Source organism: Canis lupus, chromosome 6 (assembly GCF_048164855.1).
Source record: "Canis lupus baileyi chromosome 6, mCanLup2.hap1, whole genome shotgun sequence".
In the NCBI taxonomy this organism is placed as follows: Eukaryota; Metazoa; Chordata; class Mammalia; order Carnivora; family Canidae; genus Canis; species Canis lupus.
Window position 1 is genome coordinate 26,429,639 of NC_132843.1, and position 20,199 is coordinate 26,449,837.

At 38.8% G+C, this 20,199-nt stretch overlaps 1 long non-coding RNA gene across 2 annotated transcripts; it reads left to right on the forward strand.

The window, feature by feature from the left end:
* The first annotated feature begins 2,544 nt into the window (after positions 1–2,544).
* On the forward strand, positions 2,545–18,850 carry LOC140635132 (uncharacterized). Of its 2 annotated transcripts, XR_012032466.1 has the most exons (4): positions 2,545–2,865; positions 8,488–8,614; positions 13,140–13,255; positions 13,909–18,850. It is a non-coding gene; the product is annotated as an uncharacterized lncRNA (long non-coding RNA). The 2 variants fall into 2 exon arrangements; XR_012032467.1 differs by lacking the exon at positions 13,140–13,255.
* The last annotated feature ends 1,349 nt before the right edge of the window (positions 18,851–20,199 follow it).

The window sequence follows — 20,199 nt, forward strand, 5'->3', positions numbered from 1 at the left end:
ACTACCTATTTTTAAACCCTCTCATTACATCACAATCTCTGTTCCCACTTGCCTTCACTATGTAGACTGCTGCTATTCTATATAATTTATACCTTTTAGTGATTTTGAAATTTCTTATTCTATTAAGTACATTTGATTTTTTTCCAAACATAATGATCTAAACCTGTTCTTTTACAAATAATTGCTTTTTAAAATCTGATTTAAACCAATTATATTGGACACCTGGGTGGCTCAGTGGTTGAGCATCTGCCTTTGGCTCAGGTCATGATCCTGGGGTCCTGGGATTGAGTCCCACATCAGGCTCCCCGCAGGGAGCCTGCTTCTCCCTCTGCCTATGTCTCTGCCTCTCTCTGTGTGTCTCTCATGAATAAATAAATAAAATCTTTTAAGAAACCAATTGTATTACATTATTACATATCTGTGGGTGAATCTACATCAAATTGGTATAGTTAAAAACAGCAGTTATAAATAAAATGAAAGAAAAAAGTTTACCCCAAATGATCACACTATAAGAAACTAGAATAAATGATTTTGTGCTGACCTTTTCTGTAGGAGGTGAAATTATTTTCTTGGTCCTTCAAGGAGTTACTCTTCTCATTAACAAAAAGCATGCCTTCTTTTCCTCCAAGGCCCCATACCCTTAGGAACCATTAAGCATGATTTAAGTTGTCAGCAGATTAATTCAAACTTTCACCAATAAATTATTCATATTTTTTCTCCAATAATGACTAATGGAATACATAGGAAATGTGGAGTGTGTTCACATTTTGACAGTCATTTTTACCAGAACACTGAAAGCACATATTCTTAAACATTTATCAGTAGACTACATTAAAATTGGTAGCAGACAGAAGAAAAGAGAGGAGACTAATTATCTAAATTCCTGGCGTACAGAATGATGCAGTTGTGACCTTTAATTAATATAATGCTCTACACACAGAAAAGTCTGACACATATGCCTTAAATTGTATAAACTCCAGCTAAGTGTTTGTTAAATCAACATTAAAAGCCTAAGTTGCTGGGTCACACATATTTAAACTTTTTGATCTTTGACCCCGGGGAAAACCACATTCTAAAGGACAAATACACTGAAATATGCAGAGAACACGAAAAGACAGCAGTCTATTATCATGTACTGTTCTTCACACTTTGTAGAATCTGTTCATTGCTGACTTCTTTGAAGCAAAAATAACTAGCTGTTCCAAATCATAAGCTGGTTTTATAAAGTGACCTTTCATGATTTCAAGGAAGATTGCCCATAATCTCAATTGACCTAGAGCAGGCTACCACAGAGCTACCAATGATGGGGGCCAACCACTCCAGCAGAGTCACTCCAGGGAATATTGAAAGATATTTGGATAAATCCTTTTATTTTCCTTAGGTGAGTTCACTATACTTAGAGGATTTGGGTGAATAGACTTATTCAGGGGCTGTTCCTGTGTCTGGCAAGCAAGTACATTATGTTAAAGAATGTCTAACTATCAGGTTATCTTTGCACATCAGATCCTTTCCCAATCTAAAATAATGGTATTGAGCAATAAAGGGCTAGCTGGTAGAGCCTCATGTTGTTTTATTTATTTTTTTAAAAAATATTTTATTTATTCATTCATGAGAGACACAGAGAAAGAGGCAGAGACATAGGCAGAGGGAGAAGCAGGCTCCCTCTGGGGAGCCTGATGCAGGACTTGATCCCAGGACCCTGGGATCACAACCTGAGCCAAAGACAGAGACACTCAACCACTGAGCCACCCAGGTGCCCCGGTAGAGCCTCGTGTCTACATAAAAGTTTTTTCTTAAAGAAAATCTCTTTTCACAAAATATTTTTAAAATATAAATATTTATTCTCCTTATCAGTGACTGTTGTTCTACATTTAGTATTTTTTAAAACTGTATTTTTTTAGAGCAGTCTTAGGAAGATACAGCAAGGGGCAGCCCTGGTGGCGCAGCGGTTTAGCGCCGCCTGCAGCCAAGTGTGATCCTGGAGACCCGGAATCGAGTCCAAAGTCAGGCTTCCTGTATGGAGCCTGCTTCTCCCTCTGCCTGTGTCTCTGCCCCTCTCGTCCTCTGTCTCTATGAATAAATAAAAAAAAATTTTTTTTAAAAAAAGAGGAAGATACAGCAAAATTGAAAGGAAGATATAGTAATATAATACTCATAATACTCCCTACCTTCCCTCTCCCCCAAACACACAGCCTCCCCATTAGCAACATCACACACCAGAATAGTACTTATTTTTTTTCCAAGGATAAGCCTACATTGACATATCATAATCACCCAAAGTACATAGTTTACCTTAGGGTTCACTCTTAGTGATGTACGTTCTGTGAGTTAGGATAAAAGGATAATGTCCATCATTATGATATCATATAGAGTATTTTCACTGACCTAAAAATACCTACATCTTAATTTTAATTTAGGTGTTTCTTGAGTTGTTTTATCTTTTCAATGATAATAGCATTTTGTTTTTGTTCTTTTTTAAGATTTGGAATTTTTTTTTTAAAGCTTTTATTTATTTATTCATGAGACACACAGAGGCAGAAACATAGGCAGAGGGAGAAGCAGGCTCCCTGCAGGGAGCCCAATGAGGGCCTCTATCCCTGGCCCGGATCACACCCTGAATCCAAGGCAGACGCTCAACCACTGAGCCACTCAGGTGTCCCAGATTTTATTTATTTGAGTGAGAGCATGCGCATGCGCACGCATGAGATGGGGTTAGAGGGAGAGGGAGCAGACTCCCTGCTGAGCAGGGAGCCTAATGTGGGGCTCAATCCCAGGACTCAGAGATCATGACCTGAGCCTAAGACAGCCACTTAACAGACTGAGCCACCCAGGTACCCCCATGATCGGCATTTTGGAAGACAGAGTGTGAGTACTTTTATTTTCTTTTTAAAAGATCTTTAGTGTGACTCACCCCTTCGATCTATCACAGCTGCTAACTCAGGAAAGGAATGGGTGTGCCCTGGCCTGCTGCCGCAGCAAACTTCTCCATCCCAGGAGCCCAAGGGGGCTAGACAAATCGAAAGCACAGCTCCTGTCTGGATTTGCCAATGCTATTGCCTAACAAACTCACATAAGCTTGTCACAAGAGAACCCAGTAACTCAAGAGATGAGGGTTTGAAAAAAGACTTCTTTCAGGTGCCGGCAGCCAGGGGAGGTGGCAGGCTCAAGCCTTAACAACCCACGTGTCTGTCTGCAAGATGGACACCTAGAGTTTTATAGAGAGGTTCAGGGGGTGCATGACAGAGAGCAAGTACAGAGTGTGTGGTCATGGGTTGGGGGTGGTATGTGTTCAGCCCATGATTTGGGGCAGGGAAGGTTGATATGTAGGGTGTGGCCTTCCAGGTATTCTGTTGCTATCAGGGCTTTTCTGGTTTGGTGGTTGGTGGTCTTTGCAAACATCTTCATCCATGCCTCAAGAAAATAGGGGAAGAGATACCTGTTGGGGTCTATAGTTGAGCAAGAGGGCTCACTGACGTTAGGAGCAAGTAGTTTAATAATCTAGGAATTTGTCTGAACTCAGATTATCTTTCTTAAAATAGTAGTCAAAGAATAGTTTAACACTAACACGATAATATCCAAAAAGTGTGGAGAAAATATGACCTGTATTTCTTACAGAAGTGCTTCTCAAACTTTCATGTGTTTATACATCAATGGGGGATCTTTTTAAAATTCAGATTTGACGCTATAGGCCTAGATCCTATGTGACAAATTAGCTCTCAGCTGGGGCTGATACTGCTGGTCCCAGGACCATGCTGTGAACATCAAAGCTTTATTCTACTATACTACTGAAAGCTGATCATTAATAGGGAAACTAAAATAGCCAGCTATGCATTAGAGTCTTTCCCCAAACAGTTAACACACTGTCATTGTCTCCTAGCAATTTCCTTAGTCTTCAGACCCAACTCCTTCAGAACTAGCATTTTGACATGTGATATGCAAACAAGCCAATTCTTTATATTAAAAAAAAAGTGATGGAATTTTTCACTTTTTAGCTAGTAAATGTGTTTGTACAATACTTATTGACTAGATAAACCTTTTACATGGCAAATGTACTTATTTGTTTAAGACTAAGTTAAAGCAGAAATGAAGTTTACAATTAGTGAGATTCTTTTGCTCTTCACTGAGCTACAGAAAGGTAATGATTGATTAGATCCTTTTAAAAGCAGAGAAGAAAAAATAAATAAATAAATAAATAAATAAATAAAAAATAAAAAAAAAATAAAAAAATAAAAGCAGAGAAGAATTTCAGTAAGAAACACCATGAGTACACACATCTGCTTAGGTTACTTGAAACACAGAGATGTTAGTAGTGACATTTGCTCCTGACAGACTTTCCTCTTGTTCATAGAAAGGAGGGTGTGCTGTCTTTATTAATTCTATTGCTAACTAACAGTAAATTTTTGTGAAAATTTCATAGCTGTCACTAGCACAATTTATAGAAGTTAAACCTCTGCTTTAGAAAAAAATTTTAACAAGAAAAAAATTATGAACTTTGAATTCTCAAAGTACACATATAAGGTTTTTAAGATTTATTTATTTATTTATTTGGGAGAGAGAGATAAAGGTGTATTTTTTTTTAAGTTTTATTATTCATTTTGAGAGAGAAAGAGTGTGGGCGTGAGCAGGGGGAGGGGCAGAGGCAAAGGGAGAGAGAGAATCTCAAGCAGACTCCACATGGAGCACAGAATACAATGTGGGACTTGATCTCACGAATACTGAGATCATGACCTGAGCCAAAATCAAGAATCAGATGCTTGACTGACTGAGCCACCCAGGAGCCCCAAACATGTAAGTATTAAATACAGTTTACATTGAATGCATTACATGGGGGGAAAATACTTTATCAAGGAGAATCTGAAATGTAACATCTAGTCAAATAGCAGAGACACTTCACACTTTATGTGTGTTGTACCTATCCATATTTACCATGCTAGAACTTAAAACAGAAATGTTAAGTATTTATTTTAAATAACAATAGTAAATCCATTACATGTTAACATAAATAACATGATTTTTAATGAAAACTAACTGCTTTCCAAGACAAAAAAAAATATTTAGATTAAAGAGTAGCATTGTGGGATCCCTGGATGGCGCAGCGGTTTGGCGCCTGCCTTTGGCCCAGGGCGCGATCCTGGAGACCCGGGATCGAATCCCACGTCGGGCTCCCAGTGCATGGAGCCTGCTTCTCCCTCTGCCTGTGTCTCTGCCTCTCTCTCTCTCTCTCTCTCTCTCTCTCTCTGTGACTATCATAAATAAATAAATAAATACCTTAAAAAAATTAAAAAAAAAAAAGAGTAGCATTGTTTCCTAATTTTGCAAACTTCCTTAGGGTTTGACTTAATAGAAAACATCTGGATTCTCATAGCAGCTTCTCTATTCTATCTTTTGCAACATTTTGTTTTGGTTGAAATATTGAGGAAAATTCTGCATCCTGCAGATATGCAGGTTGGAGGATTATTTTCAAAATCTTTTCAGATTAATTTTGGATATTTTTCTCTGATATTACACCAAAATCCAGCAAGTGCTAGTTTCTTAAATATTATTTGCCATGTAGAATATAAACCCATATCAATGAACTTCTCTGCCTTATTAGATTAAAATCCATTGGTCTCTCTTCTCCTTTGAATATATAATACAATTTTGTAACATCATGCACTGGTCATTCAGAAAATGCTATTCACCAAATTATGCAGATCTTCCAAATATTGACACAGCCAGCTTCACTGTCTAGTCATATCGCAGGCTCTGGATCTCCCCGTCTGGCCAACAGTGCTGCACTGCTTGTATTTCCCCCTGGGAACCAAACCTCTCTCTCCCCTCTGCCTGTTCCCGTGTCCCCTCTGCTCATATCATGGCAACTTCTCTAAGAAGCTTTTCCTCACCAGCCTCTGGTCCATGCTAAACAGGTGTCACCTTTTCTCACTCTCAATGTATATATTCCTACAGTGGCATGGCATTGTCACCTTGCTATAACTAACTGTTAATTTACCTCTTAGAAGAATGTGCTTGTAGCCTCAAGACCAGTATATGTATATGTGTGTATAACAGTCACTCAATAAATGTGTTTGGAACGAGGGAATGAACCAATGACATACCAACCAGGTTTAGAAATTGCTACTAATTAGTTCCTCACATGAGAGGCAAAGCCCGTTGTATATTCTCATCCCAAATATATTCATAAGGTGATCAGGCTACTTACCATCATCCTCTCTCTACCTCATCTACACACTTCCATCCCCAAACCTGGAAGACAGTCCTGCTAGATCTGAGTCCAGGGTTTGGATCACTAAACCCATACTTGCTACTGTGTCCACTGCTTCCAGTCTTGCTCTGTCCCTCTTCTGACTGATAGGGGAGTTACTTCCTACCTGGCTCCAGCTCACCCCACTTTACAAGGGCTAAGCTGTGCTCTCATTCACCACTACCTTGCTTCAAGTGAGATCCTTGGCATAGACCTGGATCTGACCTCTCCCCTATTTCCTCTCTTTACTTCCAAAGCTGAGCCTCAGCCCCATGTCCTTTCTAATCAAATGTTCTACCATTCTGGACAATAGACCACAAACTGTTGTGATCCTAGTTGGACATGGCATTTCCTCTGATTGAATGATAACTCTGTTCTCCATTCCCAGAGTCATTGCCAGACTCCCTTTCTAGAGTACGTGGTTGGGGGTCCTTTACTCCCACCATCTATCAAGGTAGACCTTACTGCCTGCTGAAGCCAAATCCTTGCATTTGTCAATGGTGATAGACCATGAGACATCTGTTTAGCCCAATATGAACCAGCTTGAGACAAATGCACATCAATGACATCAATGTAATATGAAGCATAACAGTATTTGGAGCCCACCCATCTCAAATTGTGGTATTATATACCCACATCAGTTGATTTGAAGATGTAAATAAGATCCAGGGTTTGATTTCAAGTGAAAATTAAGATATAGTGGTACTGTTTTTCATGTCAACCAAATTACTCTAGTCTGAATAACATATTCCTCAATTTTATAGTTTGGCTCTCTCATGCCCCAAACGTGCTGATTGGCCCATTTCCATCTGATCATTAGTCAACACACAAATATAGATTATGGTCTGGGTTTTGTTTTTGCCTCCTAAAAAAAAAAAAAAAAAAAAAAAAAAAAAAAAAAAAAAAAAAAAACATCATGCCCAGAAAGGTAACTGAAAGAAATGTTAGTTTTGCCTTAGAATTAGGTTGAGCTTTGTTTATTGTTCTTTTGAAAGCGTATTAAGCATGACTTATCTGTTCTCTGCTTTCTAAGCTGTTCTAGGGGGATAGCAGAGAGGATGAGCCACAGACCTGGATTCTGTTCAGGAGACAGTTAGTGGGAGGCTGTGGTGACAGTACAGAGAAGTTCCTCCAGGCTTGCTGTCATGACACACAGGGCTGGCAGGACCACTGACTCCCCAGTGATCTTTCTGATCTGAGAAAGTGGATAATGAAGCAGATCTGTTCACTTACTACCATGCAACTGGGCCAGGACAGTCTGTTGTAATTACAGCTAATGGCTCATATAAATTGGCCTCCTGCAAACCAAGGATCTAGCAGAGACTCGGCTCATTTCGTAAGAAAACTTAATCATGCTAAACAGTAAAATAAGACTTTTCTATTTCCATTGGTACTACCTCATCATGCCAGAAGGATCCCAACCTTCAAAGCTAGTTCACTGACTTATTCTAAAATAGGTATATTAATGCCCAGCACTGCTAATTCTTCTCTAAACAAATCCCTGTCTGGCTGTATACACATGACTCATATTCTTTCCTTCCTCTAGTGATCCAAGAAACATGTTTATTCTATTCCCTCACATCTACATCTGGGAGTCTTATTAGCAGAAATAAATAAATAATTTAACTCAAATAGCTCAGCTTAACAAATCTGTCTCCCCTTGCAAATTCACATTCACCCTCTAGCACTCCAAAAATGCTTCATTGTTGTTTAAAAGGCTTTGGCAATTTGGGGTATTCTCATTTGTTTAAAAATCCTTAAATATTTTCATTTTATATAAATACCTAACACCAAATTAGAACGAATACCTCAAGAGATGGGGAACAGTGGTGTAAGGGATATTGTCAGTGCCCTGTTAATATCCCCTTGATCTTACTGCCTTTGTGCAAGTAGGCCAGATTTCCAACACCTTGCACCTGAGTTATCTTCCTTGAGGGCTTTTTCTAGCCACTTTGCAGCAGCTCAAAAATGCCAGGGAATTAGCATGTTTCTGCAGGAGCTGTCCACCGATGTGGAAGGGAGGTAGTAAATAAAATCCCAGATCCCTTAGCCAAGACAGGGGCGAGGGGCAGATAACACTGAAATGTGTGTTCTCCATAGGCTCCCAGAGATTCCCTAGTAGGATTAAGCCCAGTAGCCCACTGTGGTGTCTAGCCAAACAATGTACTTTCTATTGGCTGTCTTCTCCTCCTGATATTTGCTTCACCTTCCCAAATAAACTTTTTGTACTCCGGTCTGTTTCTCAGGATCTATGTCTGGGAGAACCCAAATTAAGACACTCAGTGATATAAGAAGTCCTAAGAAGCAGATCATTAGTTGGGGCTTTAGAGTTGAATGAGACCAGCTAAGACACCAAAGTCTCCATTCCTGGTGGTAAGTTGAGTGGTACCAATCCCAGGCATGCTGTGGTAACCCCATTACTAAGACTTTCACCTGTGATAAACTAGAGCATAATACAGGTGAAAGAGGATGTTCTGGATTCTGCAATATCTCTGGCATTTGGGAGACTTGAAGGTAATCATAAGTAAATATAATGAAATTGGCTTGTTGGTGTTAAGTGCAGCTAAAGCTCTAAAGGAAGAAAACAGAAAGCGTACTCATGCTTCTCCCAATTCAGTTCTTCTATTCCTTTCACTGAAGCCACTTTGCCCCCCTGTGTTGTAGGCTGAAAGTGCTGGGAATTAATTACCTCCAGGAGCAGCATTCCACAGGAATTGGTATATAAATACCCCAGCTCTCTCACCTCTTGGATGACTCTGAGATACATGTTTTATGCTGGCTCCCAGCTTTTCCTCATTCACCTTAAGCTCCAGTAGCCCACAGTGATGACTGGCTTAACAATATACTTCTTACTGGTTGGCTTCCCTCCCTATCTCACTTCCTGGTGTTTGTTTTATGTCCTACTTAAGTTCCTGTTCTTGTCTCAAGGTCTGCTTTGGGAGATGCACAAACTAAATCAAATGGTTTTACCCGTCATTAATGTGATTTCCGTGTGGCAGTTAAAGAACCAGGCAAAGCCGTGAGAAATGTGCCAAATCCAATGAGATAGCATTTAAATATTTATAAGAGTTTGGGCCCTATCAGGTTAGAAAAATATTAAATGAATTCAAAATAGGATCAAGAGTAAAGAGATAGTTGAATCCTATCAACTGGTAAAGCAATTCCAAGGAAGAAGAATTAGATTTTGTATAAACTGAATCTTAGGGACTTGAGTGGGCTAAGAACCTACTCCTTTTGTCAGGACCTATTAGAGCCACTATGCAAAGAACTCATGCTGCCCCAGGGCCTTGGCAGTGTCTTAGGACAATAAATCTCCTATGATCCAAACAAAATTACCAGCAGATATACAGCCTTGTCCATCTGAGAAGGTCTTAGTAGAGTAATCTCAATTTACTGGGTAAAAATTTTTCCCTTTTTTTTCTTCCTCCCCACTCAAGGAAAATTTAGATTAAAGGAGAGAAGATGAAAAAGAAAATCAAATATATAGTATTCTTTTATTAAATGTTAGGAGAGCATATGCATAATTGGCATTAAGAGTATAATAATTGGGCAGCCCAGGTGGCTCAGCGATTTAGTGCCACCTTCAGCCCAGGGCCTGATCCTGGAGACCAGGGATCGAGTCCCACGTCGGGCTCCCTGCATGGAGCCTGCTTCTCCCTCCGTCTGTGTCTCTGCCTCTCTGTGTGTGTGTGTGTCTCGTGAATAAATAAATTTTTTTTTTAAAAAAAGAGTATAATAATTAAGAGAAGAAAAGATCAATTGGGTTCTAAATGTGGTGGAGAAGATCCTAAGCTTGCCTCCTCTCATGGACACAGCAAATCTCTAGCTACGTATGGAACAGTTCCCTCTGAAAAAGACCTGAAAACTAGCAGAACACCTCCTGCACAACAAAGGGTAAAAGGGTCACATCAAGGGCTGTAGGAGAGACAGAGATGTAGTCTCACCAAAAACGCCACCCTCCTGGCATGGCTACCCACCATTGAGAGGGATCTCACAAATAGAGAGCTTCCCCCTGAGGAACAAGAGGTCTATCCCACATCAGGCACTCCAGTTCTTGGAACCTGAACCAGAGACACAAGCCCTCAAAATGTCTGGCTTCAAAAGCCAATAGGGCTTACTTCTACAAGAACCAAAGGGTGTAGGGAACTGAGATCTGCTCTCAAGGTCTCACACACCGAGATTCACTGCTCCAGGACCCAGTACAAAAGCAGCAGTTCCAAAAACAGGGACTATGTGTGAAGGAGATTCACTTGTTAATCCTAAAGCATCTGCTGGAGGGATAGGGCTCATTAGGACTTTCTCCCGCAACTGAAGAGCTGGTGCACACCATTTCTGTGCCGTCCTCTATCTTCCTGGGGCTGGCTTGTCCTCTCCCACTGCCCCACTAAAGCCGGGTGGCATCCTCATCCCTGCACTCTCCTACTCCCTTGCCAAACCCAGTCAGTACACCTCAATCTTACTCCTACTGCCTCCCTAAAGCCAGCAGCCACGTGCGGTACAGGCGACACCCCTTGATTGCCTGGCTCTGGTGGCCTGGAAGGCTTGTGTTTCTGGGCCTCACAGGATTGAAACAATCAGAGAAACAGTTCTTGACAGATTCCCACCCCTCGAGAACTGAGGAGGCCTATTTACTTGTCCTGGAGCTTCAGCCTGAGGAGTAGGCTTCAAGTTTGTCACACATCTAGGGGCTACAGAGGTGCTCTCAGGAAAAAGAGGCCAGGCGATGCCATCTTTGCACTCTCCCTTGGCCTCACTACAACTGACTGGTACATCCCAGAAAGGGGCATATGCACTCATCTGGAGCCCCAATTGTCTCAACCATCGCCCAGATTGCCTGATCTGGAGATCAATGGGGTTTAGGACCGTGGTCCCATAGGACTATATAGATGCATACTTTAAAAGTTGCTGCCTGAGGGTCTGACTTCTGATCAGCCTGAATCTAGGTGCTGATTGAGATCCTTTCCCTCCTGGATGCTGAAAGGTCTTGACACATCATCCTCAATCACTGGGAGCTATCAAGAATAAATCAGGCTGCTTAGACAATCAAAAAGGTTCAAGAGACAACCAAGAGCTAGGGCAAGATAGAATGATAAGTTTCATCTCCTATACAAGGCCACCTCTTCAAGAATGGGAAAGATGTCTGTTACCTAATACATAGAAACAAAGAGTCAAGAAAAATGAAGAAACAGATGAATATGTTCCAAATGAAAGAACAGGATAAAAAACTCAACAACAACAAAAACTTAATGAAACAGAGGTAAGTAATTTACCTAATAAAGAAATCAAAACAATGGTCATAAAGATGCTCACCAAACTTGGGAAGAGAATGGATGAACACAGTGGGAATTTCAACAAAGAGATAGAAAATGTAAGGAAGTAACAAACAGAAGTCACAGAACTGAAGAATACACTGGAGGGGTTGGGGGCAGGTGAAATGGGTGAAGCGTGTCAAGAGATAGGTACAAATGTCTGGGGATTTTATAAAATAAATAAGTCATGAGAATGCAATGTACAGCATGATGACTATAGTCAGTAATATTGCATCAGGGCCCGGGTATCTCAGTCAGTTAAGTACCTGCCTTCAACTCAGGTCAAGATCCTGGAGTCCTGGGATCAAGCCCTGCATTGGGCTCCCTGCTCAGCGGGAGTCTGCTTCTCTGTCTTCTTCTGCCCCTCCCCAATCCTGGCTTATTCTCTCTCTCTCTCAAATAAATAAAATTTTTTTAAAATAATAATAATAAAAAAATAATAATAATACTGCATTGCATATTTGAAAGTCACTAAGAGTGCTCGCTTCGGCAGCACATATACTAAAATTGAAAGTCACTAAGAGAGTAAATCTTAAAAGTTCTAAAAAAAAAAAAATCTTAAAAGTTCTTATCACAGAAAAAAAATGTGTAACTTATGTGGTAATGAATCATAACTAGACTTATTGTGATTATTTTACAATGTATACAAATATTGAGTCATTATATGTTGTACACCTATAACTAATGTTACATGTTGATTATACCTCAATTAAAAAATATTTTAAAATAAATTTTAAAAAAGATCAGTTTGATGAATCTTTTGATTCCTGTTTGAAATGTACACTTAAGCAAACCACTTATAATTTCAAATGGAAATACAAAAGAATTATGGGCTTGTAAGTAATTCTGAGACATTTAGAATAATTACTATGTATAAATTCTTCATGTTTATAGATATAATTTAATACATTTTAAAAATAACTTGAATGCCTAAAAAGACATTTGTTCTGATACTTTAACTGTTTTTTGTTATTTTAATTTATTTTATTTTGTTTAGAGAGGTGGGGGAGGGACAGAAGGAAAGGAAGAAAGAATCTTAAGCAGGCTCCATGCCCCATGTGGGGCTGGATCTCATGACCCTGAGATCATGACCTGAGCCAAAATCAAGAGGCAGACACTTAACTGACTGAGCCAGCCAGGAGCCCCTTAACTGCATTTTAAAAAATCAAATATAACTTTATATATATACCTTGAAATTAATTTTCAAAATAGAGTAGTTATGTAAATAGAATAATCAGACCCATACATTCAAATTTAAATCTTAAAGAAAAACTAGATGTGGATTTACAACTTTAACAAATTAAATGTTAGTTTTTAAATATCAAAGCACATACAGTCTTTTCAATGAACAAGAGCGACTCTGAGGACAACCAAAAGACTCTTGAAAAGGCTGCAATGCAATGAGCCTGTGTTTAAAAACCACTGTATTACTTCGTATCTTAAAAGGGGGCAATCAAGCAGCCACAAACCCCGTGAATCACCAGCTCTTCTCAATGATTTGTGTTTTCAACCCTTTCACCCTCTTGTCTGAATTGAATCTATTTACTGCCTGATTCTTTTTGAAATTATTTCCATATTCTTCCTGTCAGAGAGCCAGACTGGTCAGAGATATTAAAATGACCCTCAGTTGGATTTTGCAGCTGACTGATCTAGAGGCACAATACAGGGTCATGCTAATGACCTCTACACTTCCACCATTCACGAGGTAAAGAGAATGGAGAGCTTTGTATCTCCATTGCTTCCTTCCTCACCCTCCTTAAAATCATCAGAATCATATCATTGGTCTAGCTCTCTATTATCCTGATTAACTGAATATTCATAGTTATAGGAGATAAAATTTCTTTGAATAAATAAAGCTGCTTTATGTACAGGGTCTGGGGAATATGCAAAGATTTTGTGTTCTTCCTTGTTTTACTCGGATGACTTGCCTAAAACATCTTCTTACCTTAGTAAATAGAATCTTTTGGTGAGTTTCCTAGAAAGTTCCAGGGCAGATTCCAGGTAATTAAGACAGTTCATTGCCCCATTTTTCTAGGTAGTGCTAAATAACAATAGTTGCATTTGTTTACATAAATGGTCTTCTCAAAGAAAGTAAGTAAAATACTTAGGCTTTAAAAATGTTGGCTACTGTTTACTGCATAAATCAGTCAGAAATTGAGATCGAAAGACCCAAACATTCCATCTATCCAAGTCACTAGTGTTCTCTTACATAAAATGGAAGCAGCAAGCTATTGAGAATCCCCCATCTGCCCCACCTCAAACCCAAGCACAAATCCTGGGGCTGACATCCTCACCTGGAATCTCAGTTGCTCGAAATCCTATTACTTACACTTTGAAATTTCTCTTTCATGCTTTCAGGTCCCCAATGAGATCCTACTCCTTAACAACAGATGAACCCACCTACTTCTCCAAGAAAATAAAGACCATCCTTTCTCTTCTCCTGCACAGCCATGCAGCTAACATGTCTTGAGCATCTGCTATCTGCCAGGCAGTATGCTAGAAAGAATATGCCTGAGAGAAAAATAAGATGTAGTCCCTGCCTTCTAGAAATGCATCGTCTAGTAAAGAGGAGGATGTGGGAAAAAATAACTAAAAATATAGCAAGTGTAGCTGAATAAGATGGGACCATCATTCACAACAAGCAGAGCTTTTATAAAAGCAAGTGGAAATAAAAGATATAGTTATCTAGGATTTTTCCCTGAATTCATTCTACTTCTTATATTCTAATTTATTATTATTTCCCTGTCCATTGTCTATGACTTCTCCCTGATTCAGTATAGGGAAATGTAGATGCAAGATACATTCTAAACCATCTTAAAAATTCAAGTTAATCTAATAAGTTATCATGGTGCTTAAGACCTTAGTTCTGGGGAAGATGGTTCACTGCTGAGTTATTTACAGTACAGTGTGAGTTAGCACAAAATAAATAGGGCCTTTTCAAAACGAGAGAATCACAATGGCCTCAGTTCAGCAATGACCATTTTTAGTGACAGGAATATATATGTCAACAGAAAGATGGTCACAAATTGATGACCTTAACCTTGAACCAGAGTTTTAAAAAAACTCAAAAATTGTATTCTGTCTTTGTTAATGACACAGATCATAACTTTCAGCAATAAAACTTCATTTATCAGCCTTTCCTTTCTAGTCCACTGGAAGTCCCACCTCTACTGAGTACTCCGTGACACCAAGCAAGTCTCTTGAATACTAAAAGGATCATAAGAACCTGGCTAACTCATGGAAATATTATGGGAATCAAATCACATAATAGATCTAAAATGTTTTAAAAGTTTTAAAAGTACTATAAATAGGCAATGTATGATATTATTATTAATATAATAGTCATACATATGAGAGCCTGAAATAGCATGATCAAGGGAGTTGATTTTGAAACCAGTTGAAAGTAAAAGTCACAGAAAACCAAAAAGTCTAAGAGAAAGAAAATGGACATTGAAAACTGATCAGATTCTTAGAAAGGAAGAGATTTGCTCCCATTTTTAATATGAAGAACCAAGTGTTCTCTGTCAATTGAGTTTCTGTCAGTCTTAAATATTTAATTTAGCACAGCAAAGCCAAGTTCTAGGTTACTGATCTCTTTTTGGACCATTCCAGGAGTGTAGAGGCCTCCATATGATCCCAGAAGCATATGGAGCATCCTTCCAAGTGTTCTGGGCATTTGCATTTCATCTCTCTCAAAAATAAGTTGTATCAAATCTAAAACATTGTATTTTTTCATCAAGTCCAAAATATTACTGAACATAAGACACATTATTTTTTACATACACACATTATTACATATACTACAAATAGAGAAAGCTCTATGAAGTTATGACATGCCATGACACATCCCAATTTCAGCGATGTTAATTGCCAAAAAAAAATTTGTCTTAGCATCAATGAATATAGTAATTGCTTTCTTATTATAAAAGTAATCTATATTTGCTGAAAAGCTGGAAAAGACAATATATTTGCAGAAACATTACTGTAGGTAACGGAAGAGCTAGATGAAACAAGCAGAGCTCATGTAACTGAAGGCCCAGAGGAAGGACACAAGTTAGAGTTGGTCTAATTCAGGGACTGTACTATCCCAAGATGGTTTTGCCCATCTCTCTGTTCTGCCTTCCAGGGGGTACATCCTGCAGCTTCCCAACTGTATCCCCCACTCCACCCTGGAGATAGGGCTGCTATCCTAGCACTCCGAGCAAAAATTCCAAAATTCGCTTGCACTGGTGTGGCACTGAGGTCACCTCAGCCCCCTGAACTGTGGTTGTTGGTAGAAAAGTGAAAAAGCTCATGAAAAGCTCGTGGACTGCCTGGGGAAGAAAGCAACACCCAATCAGAAAATCTGCCCATTGCTGGGAAGAAAGAGGGATGGGAATTGCTTGAAAGCTGTGACAGTGAATTTGATGTGTCCTTTTGTCTGGGCTATGATGCTCAGTTCTTTGGCCAAATACTAGTCTAGATGTTGCTGTGAGAGTATTTTTTAGGTGGGATTAAGTGAATCAGTCCCCATTATGTGGGTGGACCTCATCCAATGAGTTGAAAGCTTCAAGAGAAATGCCTGAGGTTTCCCAGAGAAGAAGGAATCCCCCTCAAGACTGCAACATTGACTCTTACCTGAGTCTTCAGCCCTCTGGTTCACCCTGTAGATTTTGGACTTGCAGCCTCCACAATCATCCTACAATTGTGGAAGCCAATTCCTTAAAATCTCTCTATCTCCTTCTCCAAATATTTTCTCCAATTTTATTTATGTGTTTACTTTCCTACGCATAGAAACATATGGCAACACTTTACTCAAATGACATCATACTGGATATACAAGATTCAAAACTTTTGAATCTTGTTTTTGCCCCTAATATATTAAGTATCATTTTTCCATGCTCCTAAATATTTGAACATTTTGTTAACAGCAAATAATCCATCACATAACTGAGCTATAATATGTTATATGTTTACTATTTGACTATACCTAGGCTTTTTGATGATTTCACTGTATTCTTTCAAGTACATAGCACTTTGTCCTTGCATGTAAAGCCAGCGAGGTGCTGCTTCTGGGATCTGAGGTCTCTGGAAGTCAGGATCAAAAGTGTTGCATTTGGCAGATGTATACTTATTTCCAAATTCATCAGGTTGTATATGTTACAAATGTATAGTTTTTTGTATGTCCAAAAAAAAGTGTTAGACTTGGTTCTCCCCGGTACAGGCTGGAGTTCAGTTTTATTTTTTTATGAATAAAGAGCTTGTTGCCAATTCAGCCTTTGGCCAGAGTGAGTCTGACCTGGCATCAAAAAATACCATGATTCTGGAGATAACCACAAAAATCTAAACACACCATAAAGGTCTTTGTGGCAGTCATGTGGGCTTCTGGTCCCTGATTCCATGTCATCATCACCATGAAGAACATGCATCTGTTTGCAATTAACATAGCAATGTTTTTGACTCGTCCAAAATTTGCTGAATTCTATTAAGTTCCTCAAAAGAATGAAAATAAAAAACAAAGAAAATGAAAGGAGGAAGAGGAGTTGTGAACGAACTTGCACAAGGAGGGTACTCTGCACTCTGTCTACCCATTTACACTATGAATTATGAGATAGAACTCAAATGTGCACTCATGAGTGGTGAACAGAATGGATGTTCTTGGAGAACAAAGAGCCACATGGTAGCATGGCAAACCACATTAGTGTTTCTCGAAGCACAATTGACTGGGGAGTTTCAGGGCCTGACTCTCCTCCCACTGCAGATCTCCCTCCTCATCCATTATCTTCACTGACAGAGGGCCTGGTCTGAGTCCCCAGAGCCAATGACAGCTCCCAGCAGCTGGATTCTCAGAGACAGTTAAGTGGCATTTTTCCCCCAATTACTCTTCTCAGACTTTAGACGGGAGAAAAAAAAAAACATTTTGTGAAATGGTGATGGTAATGGCAAGAATTAATTTGTGGATGTAGTTAAATGCAATTTTAGCAATCCCTTGAAATGTACCATATGCTGAGCACTTCACTGGTACAGACGGCTGTTGCCTTTAGGAAATTGATTTCTGGGTCTCACGTTCTATTATTTAATATATTTTACAGATTTCCTTTTTATTTATTTACTTTTTGCCAAATTTTAGAAGTAACTGTTCCTTATGAAAGCTAGCTTTTATTTTTAAAACTAAACTTAAATCTTCCTACCTAACTATTGCTAGGGGACTCAGTAAGACCTATTTGTAGTCTCTAGTAATCCTGTAAGCTAAAAGAAGATTAAAAGGATATTTTTTCTCCTAGAAACTTAAAGGTTAAAATTTGTTGTATATGTGAAAGTGACTATCTTACAATAAACTTATATTAAACTGAAATTTAAATAAAATTAATAGAGTTTCTAAATTACAGAGAAATAATATATATGATATATATATATATGGTAAGGAAGATTTGGATTTGATAGAAAAGTGAACAAAATGGACAAAAATTATTGCCCTCATGGGGCTTGCACCTAGAAGGGAAAGACATGTCTTTGCACTAAAATAAATTCCACTTTAATCAAGGAGACAATGCTTAATTGCTTGAGAAATAATGAACTGACAATGAAACCATGATATAAGACATTTCAAATTTTAAAAAATATCTATTTGGTATTATTTAATTACGAAATCTTATTTGTGAGATAAATGGTTAGAGATAGAATTGCATGGAACCCAAAAATTCAACTGGTAAATTCTCTTTAGATTCTCAGTAAGTGCTAGGTAAGGAATTGGGGAAAATAGCATAGTATTAAAGGCATCCTCATAACTTAGCAAAAACATGCTTCTATAGGTTGTCAATAAACAGCATGGAGAAGATGGTGGCCATGGTTTCACAATGTTTGTGACTTCTAACGAAGGGACAGGTGTACAACAGAATCAGAAAACATTCCCAATTAGAGGCACCCAGGTAGCTTCAGCCTATCAAGCTTCAGATTCTTGGTTTCAGCTCAGGTCATGATCTCAGGGTTGTGAGGTCGAGCCCCGCGGCAGGCTTCATATCGGCCATGTAGCCTGCTTAAGATTCTCTCTCTCCTTCTCCCTCTGCCCCTCCCTGCCTCTAAAAATAAAAAAAGAAAGAAAACATTCCCAATTTCTACGGTGCAATAAAAGAAAATAGATGTCTGGCTTGAACAACAACGTTTTTGGTGTGAAAAGATGGAATGTAGTACAAGAGAGTGACTATCTTATAATAAACTGTAGTCTAGATAACATTTAGAACTAACCAAAATAGTACACAAAGAAAACCAGCAAAGGACAATATACTTTGAGAGGTCCAGCAGAATGCAAAACTAGCCTAAATGTCCAATTAAAATCCTGAGATTGTCAGCTTAGTGATGCCTTACCTTTATGCAATGGTAAGCTGATCCTTAATCATTTTCATTTTATTATAAATAATTACAAATGTTAAGCTGTTGTGTTAATTTGTCTTAGATGAAGGGATATATTTTAAGATCAGGAGTTGTGGGAAGGGCTGCAGACCGAGAAATTAAAGCTACTATAAAATCTTTATTTCCAAGCCGTCCTGAGCTTCAGAATTATATTTAAAACACCCACTAGTCATCTCCCTGGAATCCCTTGGGCACCTCTGACTTAATGTTGTCCTAAACTGAACTCTGTATCTTGTTCAATATCCCATTTCTTCATCTCAAGTAACAGTTTCTACGCAGACTGGCAGCTGCAAACCTGAAGGGTCTCTCTCCCTCCCTCCCTCCCTCTCTAACCCCCCCCCCCCTTCCCTTTCTACTGAGGCTCTGTTGATATCTCCTCTCTCCATCACCAGGTCCTCATTAGCTTTCCTCTGAATCAGGTTACCAGCCTTCTAAGTGAACTTCCAGAACATCCTCCATTCCACATTCACACCAACAAACCTGATCATAGATACCTTTGCTCTAACACCTTTTTTGGCTTGCTTCTGCCTACACACTCCTATAAACACAACATTTCTTATCTCACGCATGCATATTCATTTGTAAATAATATACGTACACAACTACTGCATTAATATATTGTATACATAAGAAAACATAAATGGGCGCCTGGGTGGCTCAGTCAGTTAAGCATCTGACTCCTGGTTTCAGCTCAGGTCATGATCTCAGGGTGGTGAGATTGAGCCTCACATAGGGCTCCGAGCTGGGCATGGAGTCTGTTTGGGATTTTCTCTGTTCCTTTGCCCTTCCCCCAACTCAGGCACTCTCTCTCTCACTCTCTCTCAGAATTAATTAATTTTACTTTTAATTAAAAAGAGCACATAAAAATTGACACTTTAAATGGTGAGATAAAAATGAAATATTTTATATTCTATTTATTAATGATAGGTAAGATATTTTGTTATCACTAAAATGTTACCGAGTGAGAATCATGTGGTTGAATATGCTTCATGATTTTTGGAAAGTTTTATTGCCTTATGATAAAGCAACTTGAAACCTGGTCCCAAGTGCAATTTATATCAATGTTTGGTTTGATGCACCTCAGAGAGAACTGCATATACAAACACACAGGGAATAGATGATTGGATGAGCTTATGAAATTATGATACTCCTTTTTCAAAATCATCTACCAATTTTGCAAGGGCTTTTGTGAAAATTCACTAATTCTTGACCATTCACGTTATCTTTAATCTTTTTAAGTCATTTATCCATTTTTTGAGT